This window comes from Ochotona curzoniae, unplaced genomic scaffold, assembly GCF_017591425.1.
Source record: "Ochotona curzoniae isolate NIBS_2020 unplaced genomic scaffold, NIBS_Ocur_1.0 contig_1071, whole genome shotgun sequence".
In the NCBI taxonomy this organism is placed as follows: domain Eukaryota; kingdom Metazoa; phylum Chordata; class Mammalia; order Lagomorpha; family Ochotonidae; genus Ochotona; species Ochotona curzoniae.
Window position 1 is genome coordinate 1,615,727 of NW_024464939.1, and position 12,952 is coordinate 1,628,678.

A 12,952-nucleotide genomic window follows, 5' to 3' on the forward strand; every position below is an offset into this window, starting at 1 on the left:
AAAGACCCAATGAAAACTGTAGTTTTCCCATTGTTTTCCTCTATCGAAACAGCATTTCTAACAGCAAATTTGTTATATATTATTAATACAAGTTTTTGTTTTCTTCCATCTGGTCTCTTCTCCCCTGTTCTATTCAGGAACTGGAATGTTAGTTATTGCTGCAGGGTAAGTAGCTAATTTCCCAGTAACAAGTTCTCTCACTATCAAGAACAAAAACACCATCAACACAAATCTGTTGTTTCATGTTAAATGAACTAGAAGGCCAGATTCTTCATCAAAGAAGTATGGGGAGTTACTCTGTGTGTGTGTCTGTGTGTTTTAATTTTAAGGAGTGAATGACACTCTGATTTGTTAAACCGTGCAAGCTGGAAAATGGCAACTAGTTCTAGCCCATTGTCCAATTTGTGCACGGTAGATACAATTTGATACATTTAGGAAGTGAACAGTTTACTCAAAAATCATCCAGCACACTGTATTACAGAATTTGCATATGGCTTTTTTTTTCCTGCAAGCTACCTTCACTGAAGTTGCTAGCTCAGCTTTGCTTTAAGACTTGTCTTAATCCTGAAACATTGCAAACTTCAGCTTTCTAGTTCTTGGCCTCTACAAAAAAGCCTTAAATGTGTTATTGTCTTATGATTTAGAAATCTAAAATAGAAGGGGCTTGGATTAGTATAAATCTAGGCCTGATTGTGAAAAATATTTTTACTAGACAAATGTAGCAATCGATTTCATGTACCCAGGATGACTTCACTGGAGTTTATGGTGCCTAAACAAATTGTCTCCCTGGAGATAGTCATTAAATCTCATCTCATCGTGTGCTTGCATTTCTCTGCACTCAGCTTCAGACACGACAGACAACTGAATTTCCACAAAGGTGGTGTGCCCATCCACAAAGAAGGCATCCTCCATCATCTATGTCCTTCAAAAGCCCATCTCCATAGTGGGCTAAGCTGCTGACACATTTACATCTGAGTACTGAGTTCGTATATAACGTAGGACATGGCTAATTTTACACTGAAAATTGCTTTGTAAAACTAGCTTCAAGGAAAAATTAGTCTGTAGTCATGATGAACAAAATAAGACAAAGGATCAGGAGCTAGAGTAAAAATTAAAAACTTCATCAATTAATGAAAATGGCTCTAAAGCAATCACTTTGCTTTTTCCTATAAAATTGTCTATGTTGAAAAGAAAATATACTTTTTAAGCACTGGTGGGGGAACCAGAAGCATGTATGCATCTGTCTACGAGACTGGTGGGATATTAAATGAAGCAATTCTGCTGACAGTGATTTCAACTACATTTTTTTTAAAGATATACAGAGAGGAGAGACAGAGAGGAAGATCTTCTGTCCGATGATTCACTCCCCAAGTGAGCACAACGGCTGGTGCTATGCCGGTCCGAAGCCAGGAGCCTCTTCAGGGTCTCCCACATGGGTGCAGGGTCCCAAAGCTTTGGGCTGTCCTCGACTGCTTTCCCAGGCCACAGGCAGGGAGCTGGATGGGAAGCGGGGCTGCCAGGATAGAACCGGCGTCCATATGGGATCCCGGGCGTGCAAGGCGAGGACCTTAACCACTGCGCCACCGCTCCGGGCCCTCAACTACATGTTTTTACATGAAAGTTTTGCGTGTCCTTGTACTTTGGAATTCTGCATGTTGGGATTTACTTTTAATAAGTAGTTATGATTTTGTGTAAATATTTAACTATACAAAGAGTTCATCTACACGTTATGGTATAATTTAGGAGTATAAAAATTGGATGAGTCTAAAATATATAAAATGGGGCATTGCTTAATACAATGTATGGGCTCATTAGTAAAAATGAGTATTATCCAATGATATAAAATAATATATAACGATACTTAATGATTGGAAAGACATTTACAATATGATGTTGATTGATTAAACATATTCCATGCTCATAAATAGGAGACTGTATACGGTGCACTACAGCTTACTTTTTGGTGTTTGATTTTATGCTAATTTTGAGGATTAGAATTGCAGTTTTGATTTTGTTCATTTTGATTTTGCTCATTCCCATCGATTTATAATTCTCTTAAACAAAATTGTGAAACGTAACTGGCCATGCACATGTAGATATATAGAAAGAGAGTACAGGAACAATATAATCCAAAATTCAGTGGAAATTTTTAGCTAGTCCCTTTTGTATTTTGTGAAACTGCATTTTAATATATTTCTCCAAAACAACACACAAGACATAATTTTAGTAGATATGCGAAGGAATTGTTTTCCAGTTATCCTACACAGAAAGTAAGTGGAAACTTAGTTTAGGCTTACCTTGAAATGCTTATGGGGAGAGAGATAGACCAATTAGAATAACTATGACAGAGAAAAACACTGATTTACTGATAAAAAAAAAACCCACAAAAATCTTGGATTAGAATCTACATTGTGTGCTGTGGGTTGCAGGGTTGGACAGTTAACTTCTTGGAACTTCAACTGAATCTGAGTGTATATCTGTTCCTGGAGTGGCACAATCAAATGAAAAAAGAAAGTACCCGACCTAGAAGAATTGGAATAGTTCGATATTATTACTCCATTTATACAATCTTGACTTATTATGTATTTTCTTTGTTTCAAAGGCAGAGAGAGAGAAAAAGAGAGAGAGGACTTATCCATGTATTCCTTCTCCTTTCTTAAATGGTTGTAACAAGCAGGACTGGGTCAGACTAAGTGCAGGATCCTAGGGCTCAATATAGGGCACCTGCTGCGAGCGCCATTGCTGCTGGCTTCAAGTGTTCATGTTAACAGGCAGCTGGGCTTGGTACTGGGGCTAGGGCCTGAAGGCAGGTAACAAAACATGGATTGAGGACATCTGAAGAGGTATTCCACCTGCACTAAGCACATCCCCTAAGATACAAAGACACTCTTTGAAAACAAAGTTTGACGCATACTATATTTGCAGCAAAACTGGTACACATTAGCATTTTTTTTGTTTTATTTTTTATATTTTAGCTCTGATGTATTAGAGATCCCTTTTCAAGATTTATTTTATTTATTTAAAAGGCAACTTTACAGAGAAAGAAAAAGAAAGACGGAGAGGAGACACAGAGAGAGACAGAAATTTTCTACCCCCAAATGGACATGGTTAGAGCTGGACCAGTCAGAAGCCAACAGCCTGGAACTCCCTCTTAGGTTCCCATATAAGTGGCAGGAAGCAAAGTCCTTGGATCATCTTCCACTGTTTTTTCTAGGAACACTAGAAGAAACGTGAATGGGAAGCAGAGCAACCAAGATTCAAACCAGTTCTCCAGATATGGGAAACTGGAATTGCAAGCAGTGGCTTCATCTACTGTGCCACAACACTGTGCCCTGGAGCTGAACATGCACTTAGCAGCTCCATTCCAGGCCACCGTTTAATTCATCATTCTGAGTCATACATGGCTGAAAAAGCAGTAATACTTTCACCCTGTGACATCTGCTTCAAAGAACTTCCATTAACATGAAATACACCTTTTCAGGGAAAGGGAGAATGATAAGTAAAAAGGTAAGTTGGTAGCACTTTATCTCCAGTAATGAGTAAAATAGCTTTCTCGGAACTGTGGCTTTTTCTTAAGCTTTGAAAGAGCAGGGCCCACAACCCCTATGCTGGCCACTCCGTCTCTTCTGCTTGCACATAATAGATTCAAGCTGTGCAAGAAATTGATAGGCATTAAAAAATGTGAATTTCCAAAATTATGCATTGCATTTTCAATGATTATCTAGTCAACCCTATCACCACAAATTTGAAAGAAATAATATGTGAGTAACACAATGCTTTGTTAATGATACAAATGTTGAATCAAAATTCGCATAACATTGCTGTGAAGGCATCATACATTCCACAGCCACCCAGCAAGCAGCTCTTTCCTTTCTCGAACATTCTCAGACCAGCTCACCCGTTGCAAGTCTGCCTAGCATGGCCTGGGACTGGATTCTGGTTCATTCCCCTCCAACAGTGCCTGTTGAGCTGTTTTCTGATAAATATGGCCAAGAGCAGGCCATAGGATGACACACTTAATGCTTTTTCTTAGGGCACTGGAGAAGCAAGCTTAAAATACATCAATTTCTTTGCAGTAGAGCTTTCCAGTATCCAGGTGATGATTCAGGAACCACTGTGGCTGAAGGCTCGGGATGATCACAGTCCTACCGTCGGGGCTGGTTCAACACACAGAGGAGGAAGTCCTGGGCTCGCAGGCCGTTGGTAGGCTCATCATCACGATGGTGCCACTCACAGCACATCCGTCATACGATGGTAGGAAATGAAAGGAATTAATACTTGGAGAGCATTTTAAGCAGTGAAGAGGATCAGCTGTTACTTAGGAGATCTTATTGCTGTGACTGGTATTTTATCCCTCCTGAGGGACAGAATCATGATTCAAGGGACTTCGTATGAGCTGAGACAAGGAATTGGGTCTTCTACATGCAAGGTGGGGAAGTAAGAAAAAGGCTTGGATTATTTAAGCGATGAGGGTATCTGTCTAAAATTCCTTTACATGGCCCTTCATTCTTTGCTTGGCAGGGAAAGCAGGCCTATAAATATTCAGAGGCATAGTTTTATAGCTAAAATAAACCTTACAGGGTATCTGGTATGCTCACCTTGGTTTACTTTTCCACCAGAGGGGAAGAATAATGGGCTGTGTGCTATCCAGTGGGATGTCATGGTGAAACCTATTTCTGGATTTTCTCTACTTCATCTATTGTTCTTTAGAGGCTAGCTGGGGTTGTCTTGCAATTAAACAAACAAACAAAATCCAGAATTTGCTGTACTCTTAACACCGAGGGCATTGAAAGAGACATTTCTTAATAGTGTTGTATTTCCTACATAACCCTCTTCATTATTAACCAATGCACTGCTAAATACGGGGTTTCCAAATGCATTTTAAGAGCAAAATTGAAGAGCCAGTGTGCACCTCCTTTCTCAGCAGTGTTTTGCAGAGGAAAGACGGGAAGGACAACAGAGCCTGTGCGCTGGTTGTGCAGTGTTGTGTTGTCCTGAGATTCTAGCAAGCACTGAGCTCTCCTGCAGCGATATGATCAAATTCTTGACCACAGCGTGTCACCAGCACCCATTTTGAAAATAACATGGAGTTGAGTGGCTGCAGTGCAGATGTCTGTGCCTCTTGATGCTGTGGAATTTCAGAGCATTGGGAAGGAGGTTTTTTTCTGAACTGACAGTCTAGGACAGCATTACTGATTGTATTGTTCACCGGGTAACTTACTGCAAGGGGATGTGGCATTGTTCCTCTCTGACCAAAATTTACATGACATTAATTTTGTATTTATCTTTGCCTAGATTATCTTTATTTGCGCCATTGCCTTGAGCGTAGCACAAGCAGGCAATGAGACTAAACATTGAAATAATTGTAATATAAATAACTGAGTGAAAATAGCCCGATGAAAATAGAATGGAACAAAAAGAGCATTTCAGAATGAAAGCGACAAGGAGCACAATTTAAAAGTGTATTTTCTTTGAAGTGTTTTCACAAATTTGCTAATTATGTTCATTTTATTTAAAAGTATCTGGGATTAACTTATATCAAGAGGAAAAATATGTCCTCTGTATTGTAATATAAAAGCTATACAATTTGATGAGACAGTGGAAATTCAGTAGGAATTTTCATTGCCCGTAAAGAATTAGAGCACAACAAATAGTATAGATTTTAGGAGTTTACTATCTAAAGCACACAGCTTATCCATTATTAAGCTGTGTAAAAGCAGGAGAAGGCTTTATTCCGAGGTGAAGTGAATGAAGTTACTAAAGGCTATTAAGGTCACTCTAAACACATTAAGCCACAGAGAAGGAGGAGAAAGAACATGAAATTACAATCAACCAATGGACTGGCTCGTGTCAGAAACCTGCATGTTTTGTTAGAACACATTCCATAAAATATTTTTTGAATATTAATCCAAACATTCATTTTTGTTTCAAGAACAGTATGTGATACTTCACATAAAATGATCAGAAAAGGAAAACTGTGTTTTGTAGAGCTCGATGTGAATTCATTTTCTTTGTTATGGCTTAACTAGCCTCATCTTCTCACCTCTAATCATAACAGACTCCTTCTGGTTTAATTATGTTTCAAGTTCTGAAGATGAGTTAACCACTTACACGGGGAATTTGACTTGCATTGATCAGAAAAAAGAAAAAAAAAAAGCCTGTGTGCTGATTAACCATTTAACTGACCAGTGTCTTAGCTTCGTGATGGTTGTCGTTCAGCCATCACAGAGAAGCACCCTACGCATGAACAAAATTAACAGGACCCCCCTGACAACAGAAAACAACGATAAAACGTGCCACAAACTATTGTTTGTAGCATGGACAGCAGCGGACTGTGAACTGAAGCAGAGGAAACTTTCACTGCACTGAAGAAAATTGTACCTTTAGAGAAGAAACGGTGAGCAGAACTGCTGGAGTTGCACTGTAAACTGTACCCTTAGACCAGCATAAAAACGTCCTCACTTTCCTTCGTGATTTTAATTTCAGGACTGGTTAAATGACAGAAGAGGCAAAAAAGAGATTAGGCCTGGAAATATGAAATCTGCCTTGAAAATCATATGACAAGAACATTATATATATGCATATGTATATACACACATATATATATTTATCTATAGATACACACATTCACATTTATAGCCAGCATGCATTTTCACATTTTTGAAATACATGTTCTCTATATACCTACATGTCACAGTAAACAGGAAGTAGTTGGAAACTAAACGGTTTGGTTTATGCAGGCGAGTTCTGAGCAGGGGCTACTGAATGTAATGGGTTTTGTGACCTTTTTTTTTTACCCCTTTTTGAGGTGGTAGGAAAAACAGATTTGGTGCTGCCATGGCCTCCCCTAGATTCTAAAGATGATAACCAACAGCAATGATGTGTAGGCTAGAGAAAAGCTGCCCATTGGTTGATCATTCTTTTGGACTACAGATTTTGGTGCTAACTTGAATAAGCTGTATGGATCTAACCAACATCCGAGCTCAATGTCTAGTCTCCACTTGAATATACTTTTTTACACTATTGTGAATTTCTAAGTTCCTAGTGTTTAGCAAGAGAACACCTTCCTATCATAATCAGAAATATGGCATAGACTTTAACCTAACTCAAAATAACTCGCATATCTTTAAAATGAAGACTGTAATCAGAGAGTCCAAAGGAGGGCAAAAGACCCAAATGATGCCAACACATTCCTTAAGGTGCCATGTAGTATGTAAAAGCAAAATGACCAATGCGCTATGGAAATCTTTCCACATGAACACATACACACATATCTTTTTATGCATCTGTAATTTAATCACAATAAAAGTCACTGTTGTCATGAAGCAATGACAGTATGAGGCTGTCCTGGACCTTAGCTTCACTGTAGGTTAGTGTATATACAGGGTACATTTTACATTTTTCTATGCTAAACGCACCCATACAATAGATGCTTACAAAACAGAATATGGAGAAAGAACACGCTGTATAATGAGATTTAATCTATGTAAAACACGTCCCAGAAGAAACATTCTTTACTTTGATCATATCCCTTGAAACAAGGTCCCCTGCTGGAAATCACAGTAAAAGGAGAGCTTGGGAAAAAAAAAATTTATCTGGCAGGCAAGCTTGCTTTTTAGAACAAAAGTTCGCCAAGCCTACGAAGTCCACGATCCGGAGGTGGGCTTAATTAATTAATGTCACTGACATCTCCAAGGTTCTCTGATGCTTAAAGAGGAAATAAATTTGAGTTCTCCATGTTTTCATCTCAGGGACACAGAAGACTGGAGACGCCACCTCCTGCATACACACACGCATTCACACCATCCCACATCGCACACATGTGTGTACACCACACACGTCCACACACAAGGGTCAATTGCCTGCAACTTTTTTTTTCTGTCAAAATTGTATTTGCTCAGAATAGGTTCCCACAGCTTGTTGCCTTCTGAGTGCCAGCGAGTGGGTTGTGTCTTGAACCCAGGGTGATACAACACGTTTCTCCGGGTGGGCACAGTTCTGTTTTGGCCTCGCTTTCAGATTCTGCCAGTAACTGTCATTCATGTTGAAAGTATAGTGCTACTCCACCAAGCCCATCAGAAACCATCACGCCTCAATGAGATCTGCAGTTATTTTTATTAAAATTTTAATCCCACATTTATTAATTCCTCATTGAAAACGTTTGCTTTTCTCCAAGGATGCACTTCATTTCATTTCCTTAAAATCAATGAGTCTGGTTATACGTGATTGAATAGAAATAAAAGGTAATATAAATGCAGATAAAATTTTCACTTTTATTTTATGCTTGTTGCATCTAAGGAGATATATAAGAACACATTCAGGATCACTGCCAAGTATGTCCTGAAAAAAAATAAAGTTTAGTTGTTGCTGACTCACTGGCCTGGAACTCACAGTTCAATGTGAAATATGTACATGAATACACACACACACATGTTTCATAACAAGTAATGGTATATTTAACCATGTTCACTCCCTCTTGATGCCCTAAGAGGTAGACATTTTCAAGTTGCATTCCTACTTCTCCGATCACGCCAGCCACTTTGGATGAGCCTCTCAGTTACCTTAACAGTTAGGCAGACTGCAGTTTCCCAAAGATCTCAGCAATGCACAAGTGGTCTTAACAAACATGGTGTGACTACTGCGCGCTTTTGTGTGGCCTTTGCAGTTTCTAAGACACTCTAACACTATTTAATTAGCTAAAATGTCTCCTCTTGAGAAACGGAAACTCAATGAAATGTCAACAGTGCTGTCAGCTTCAGGCTAAACTCATTACCCAAAAAAATTAAAGATAAAAATAGTCCAACCTAGAATTCTTGGTCATCATTTTGAGGCCTGCACCTTATGCCGATGAAATCCAGATGTGATTCTCTGAAAATGCTAAATTGGGATGCGTAGCTAATAAATGATCTCGACAGAGGCAATAACTGATAAGTCCTCGCATAGACATTTATCTAATTAACCAAATAACATACCAAGTTCTGGCAGAGATTTTCTGAATATCACATTTATTTATCAACTTTTGCTTTTGATTCAGGCAAGACCTATACACGCTTAATGCTTCCCTTTACCCTTACAGCAAATGGTTCTCTCGCAAGAAAAAATAATCTATGTATATTATTATTATATTTCAAAGCCGTGTACAGTCAAGAACTAAACAAACAACACTTCGCTGTACTTTCACTGTCATGGAGGCCTCACAATCCTTGGGTTCATTACGAAGGATAATAAAATTTGGCATTTTCTATTGTCTGCGTGTTTATAAAGGCTAAATCACTTGATTTATTGAAATAGATGCTAGGAAAGAGCAAAGTACAAAAACAAGTGCTATATAGTGAAGGCACGTGAATTTCCTTCTTTCCAAGGATAATGCAAATGAGAAGTACGTAAAGCTTTGTCTGCACCTGGGATCTTTAATGAGGATAAAGAAAAATCAGACGGAGATTCTCCTGGGGAAAGAGGGGATCGTTATTTGAATAACCTGCGGTGAATTCTAATCAATGCGACGTGACTTTGAAAATGAATGTGGTCTTTCAACCCACTGTACTTGAGCTGTAATATTAATCATAACTTCATGGTACAGTAGAGCTTATGACAAATGCTCATCCAGTGCACTCAGAAACTGCCTGGCTTGAGTATGCCCAGGAAATAGGAGACCCTAAAAATACAAAGGGGCTCCTCCTTTATGGCCCATTTCTCGGTAGTGTATTCTTTAATCTTTCTTTGATTATCTCAATAGAAGCTGATGCAAATTGCATGCCATAACTGTAATTGTTTTCTTCTTTTTTTTTTTTTTCAAACGTGACATTTTACACGTAGCTTATTTCCTGACACAGCCTTAGGAGTGTTATTTAACATTAAATTATACCAGGAAACCGGTGTGCCAATCAGCTAAGGGTGCATTAAACAGCACAACCAACCTCGCAACACAGGAGGGAAGTTCAGCTCTGCCCCCATTAGAGCCCTGCATTGTTGCTAAGTGCATCCAGGACCTGAAGAAAATTGAGCACATACATGGCAGATTTCCTGCGATGTTAGACGGAAAGTGATGCTGACTTAAATAATAATTTTCAAAAACAATTAGCTATCAAGTCTTTTCTGACTTAAAAGAAAATGTAATTAGTTTTTTGACAAGCTGATATTAAAAGACTCATGGCAGAACATGTACGGTCAAGCTAAACCCTCAAGATTCACATAAGGAAAAGCAGATAAATAACTAATATGATTAAAATACTTTTTTTTTGCCAGAGAAAAAAGAGGAATGCCCATTTCTATGGGACTAACAGACTTTTAGCAATTAGAGCTGCTTTATCGGCCATTATTTTTGCTACGATGTCTGCAGTAAACTACAAATGGTGTGTTTAGATCTGCTGCCCACTACATACTGTCACTGAGTCATGAGGCCTTGTTCATGAGCAAGAAAGAAATTAATTGTTCAATTGAAATTCTCAAAGGAGACTGGTTTCCAGTGACCTATAGAATTGGATACAAATGGTATTGTGTGCATGAACACTTTCATGTATAGAGAGATAAATATATAACAAATGTGGATCATAAAGGAAATGAATACGAATATAGACATGGAATGTACACATTTACCAGTATATATGAATTTATAAATATATATGAATCTATAAATATCATGAAGGCAAATAGAGCACCGAAACCACCATCTTATCCTGGTTTCATATACGCGGCTTGATGTGTGCTTGTAAATGTCATTTCAAAAAGTTAGCTATTCTAGGAGAGAGAAAGAGCACTCCGCATAACTGGTCCACTTTCCCCATCTCTGTAATATTGAGGCTTGCATGGGCCAGGAGCTGGGAGTAGGGACCTCTCCTACACAGCTTCAGGAACCCAACCACCTGAGCCATCACCGCTTCTCCCAGGGTGCACGCTAGCAGGAAGTAGAATCAGGTGTCAGAGATGATGTGTTAGTCGCCTTTTGTTCCTTTCACTAAAACCCAAAAGGAGGGAACCAAATGTCTATTTCTGTTTACAGCGTGAGATTGATCCGTAATTGGACGTATGTTTGAGGCTGGTTACGGCCGGTGTGAATGCAGGGTTGTATTATGAGCCAGGAAGAAAAGAAAGAAACGTGGTTGACGTTGAATTCAAATGATGGAAGCTTTTGTAAGAACCAACCATACCTCCAGTGACCTATAAACCTCCTACCTGAATCCATTTCCACCCTTTATCAGTAATTAATATTAGGATGCCAGAATGCAAACGCATGCTTGAGTTTTAGGGATAGGGTTTCCAGTCAACTCATAACAGATGAGTTTCAAACCCAGGCTCTATTGATTGATATGGAACATGGGCAACTTAGCTATGTTGTGCCAGATTTTGAAATCCCCAGAAAATCATCAAGTCTGAAGTTGGTGCTGAGGCATAAAGGTGGTTCATTCAGCTTAGCCTAGGTCTCCCAGCCACGTGCCCCAGCCCAGGGCTGGCCAGGGGAGGGGCAACCACAGCCAAGGCTGCTGCAGGATCCACAGGGAGGGCAGAAAAGAGAAGCAGGAACAAGAGCCGCCCCCCGACCCGTCCCAGTTGAACAGCCCAGCGTTCTTACACATTTTAGGCTATTAATTATAAAGTCATCATTTAGCAGGCTTCTATTGGTGGATTTGAAACAAACAACTTTCAAAAGTACAAATCGATGAGCTATAGGGTGATGAATCTTGTCAAACACCAGGTACCTCCTTCCTGAGGAGTGGTCTGCCTAGGAGACCTGCCAGCTGTCCTGCAGGGTGTCACGTAGACTATCAGGCCTGGAGTTGACACAGCCCCAGCTAAGCCATTAAGGCAGGAATTACAAAAGCAGAAAACACCTAGGTTCTTCAGCTACTCTCAAAACATCCAGGCTAAATCTACACACTTTGAGTGTCATTGTTCTTTTTTTTTTTTTTAATTTATTTGTTTTTATTGCAAAGTCAGAAATACAGAGAGGAAAAGAGATAAAGAAGCAACACTTCTGTCTGCTCATTCATTACCCAAGTGACACAACCGCAAGAACTGAACCACTCCCAAGCTGGTGCTGCGCCGATCCGAAGCCAGGAACCAGGAGCTTCTTCCAGGTCTCCCACATGGGTGCAGGGTCCCAAGGCATTGGGCTATCTTTGACTGCTTTCCCAGGCCACAAGCAAGGAGCTAGATAGGAAGTGGGGCGGCTGGGGTTAGAACCAGAGCCCATACAGGATCCCGGAGTGTTCAAGGCAAAGACTTTAGCTGCTAGGTCATGGCGCAGGGGCCTTGAGTGTAATTTTAATAATTTTTTTTCTGAGCCAAATTATTGTTTGTAAACCTGACAGATTATTATGTGTATTTTTAAAAAAAGATTTATTTTTTTTTTTGTTGTAAAGTCAGATATAAAAAGAGGAAGAGAGACAGAGAGGATGATCTTCCACCCACTGATTCACTCCCAAAGCCAGTATCCAGGAGCCTCTTCCAGGTCTCCCACGTGAGTGCAGGGTCCCAAGGTTTTGGGCCCTTCTTTACTGCTTTCCCAGGCCACAAGCTGGGAGCTGGATATGAAGTGGGGCCACCAGAGTTAGAAATGACGCCTGTATGGGATCCTGGTGCATGCAAGGCAAGGACTTTAGCCACTAGGCTACCACACTAAGCCCTTATGTGCGGTTTTTAAAGGACAACTCCAGAGCTAGTGATGACCTACAGTTTTTTAGCTTCCAACATCCTGTGGAAAGTAGGCACTGTATTTTTTATACACTGTTTTTTTCACCCATTCGTGAGGGCCTTTATGACGGTTGGCTTCTGCAGGATCCTATGGTGGCACAGGACATTATATGGCAAAGAAAAAAAAAAGACATATATAAAGATACAGAGCCAAATTAGCTATTACAGCAGAACTACTCTTGAGATAACCCACTAATCCATGAATAAGTTAATCCTTTTATAAGAGCAGAGCCTGCATGACTCAATCACTTCTTTAAGCTCC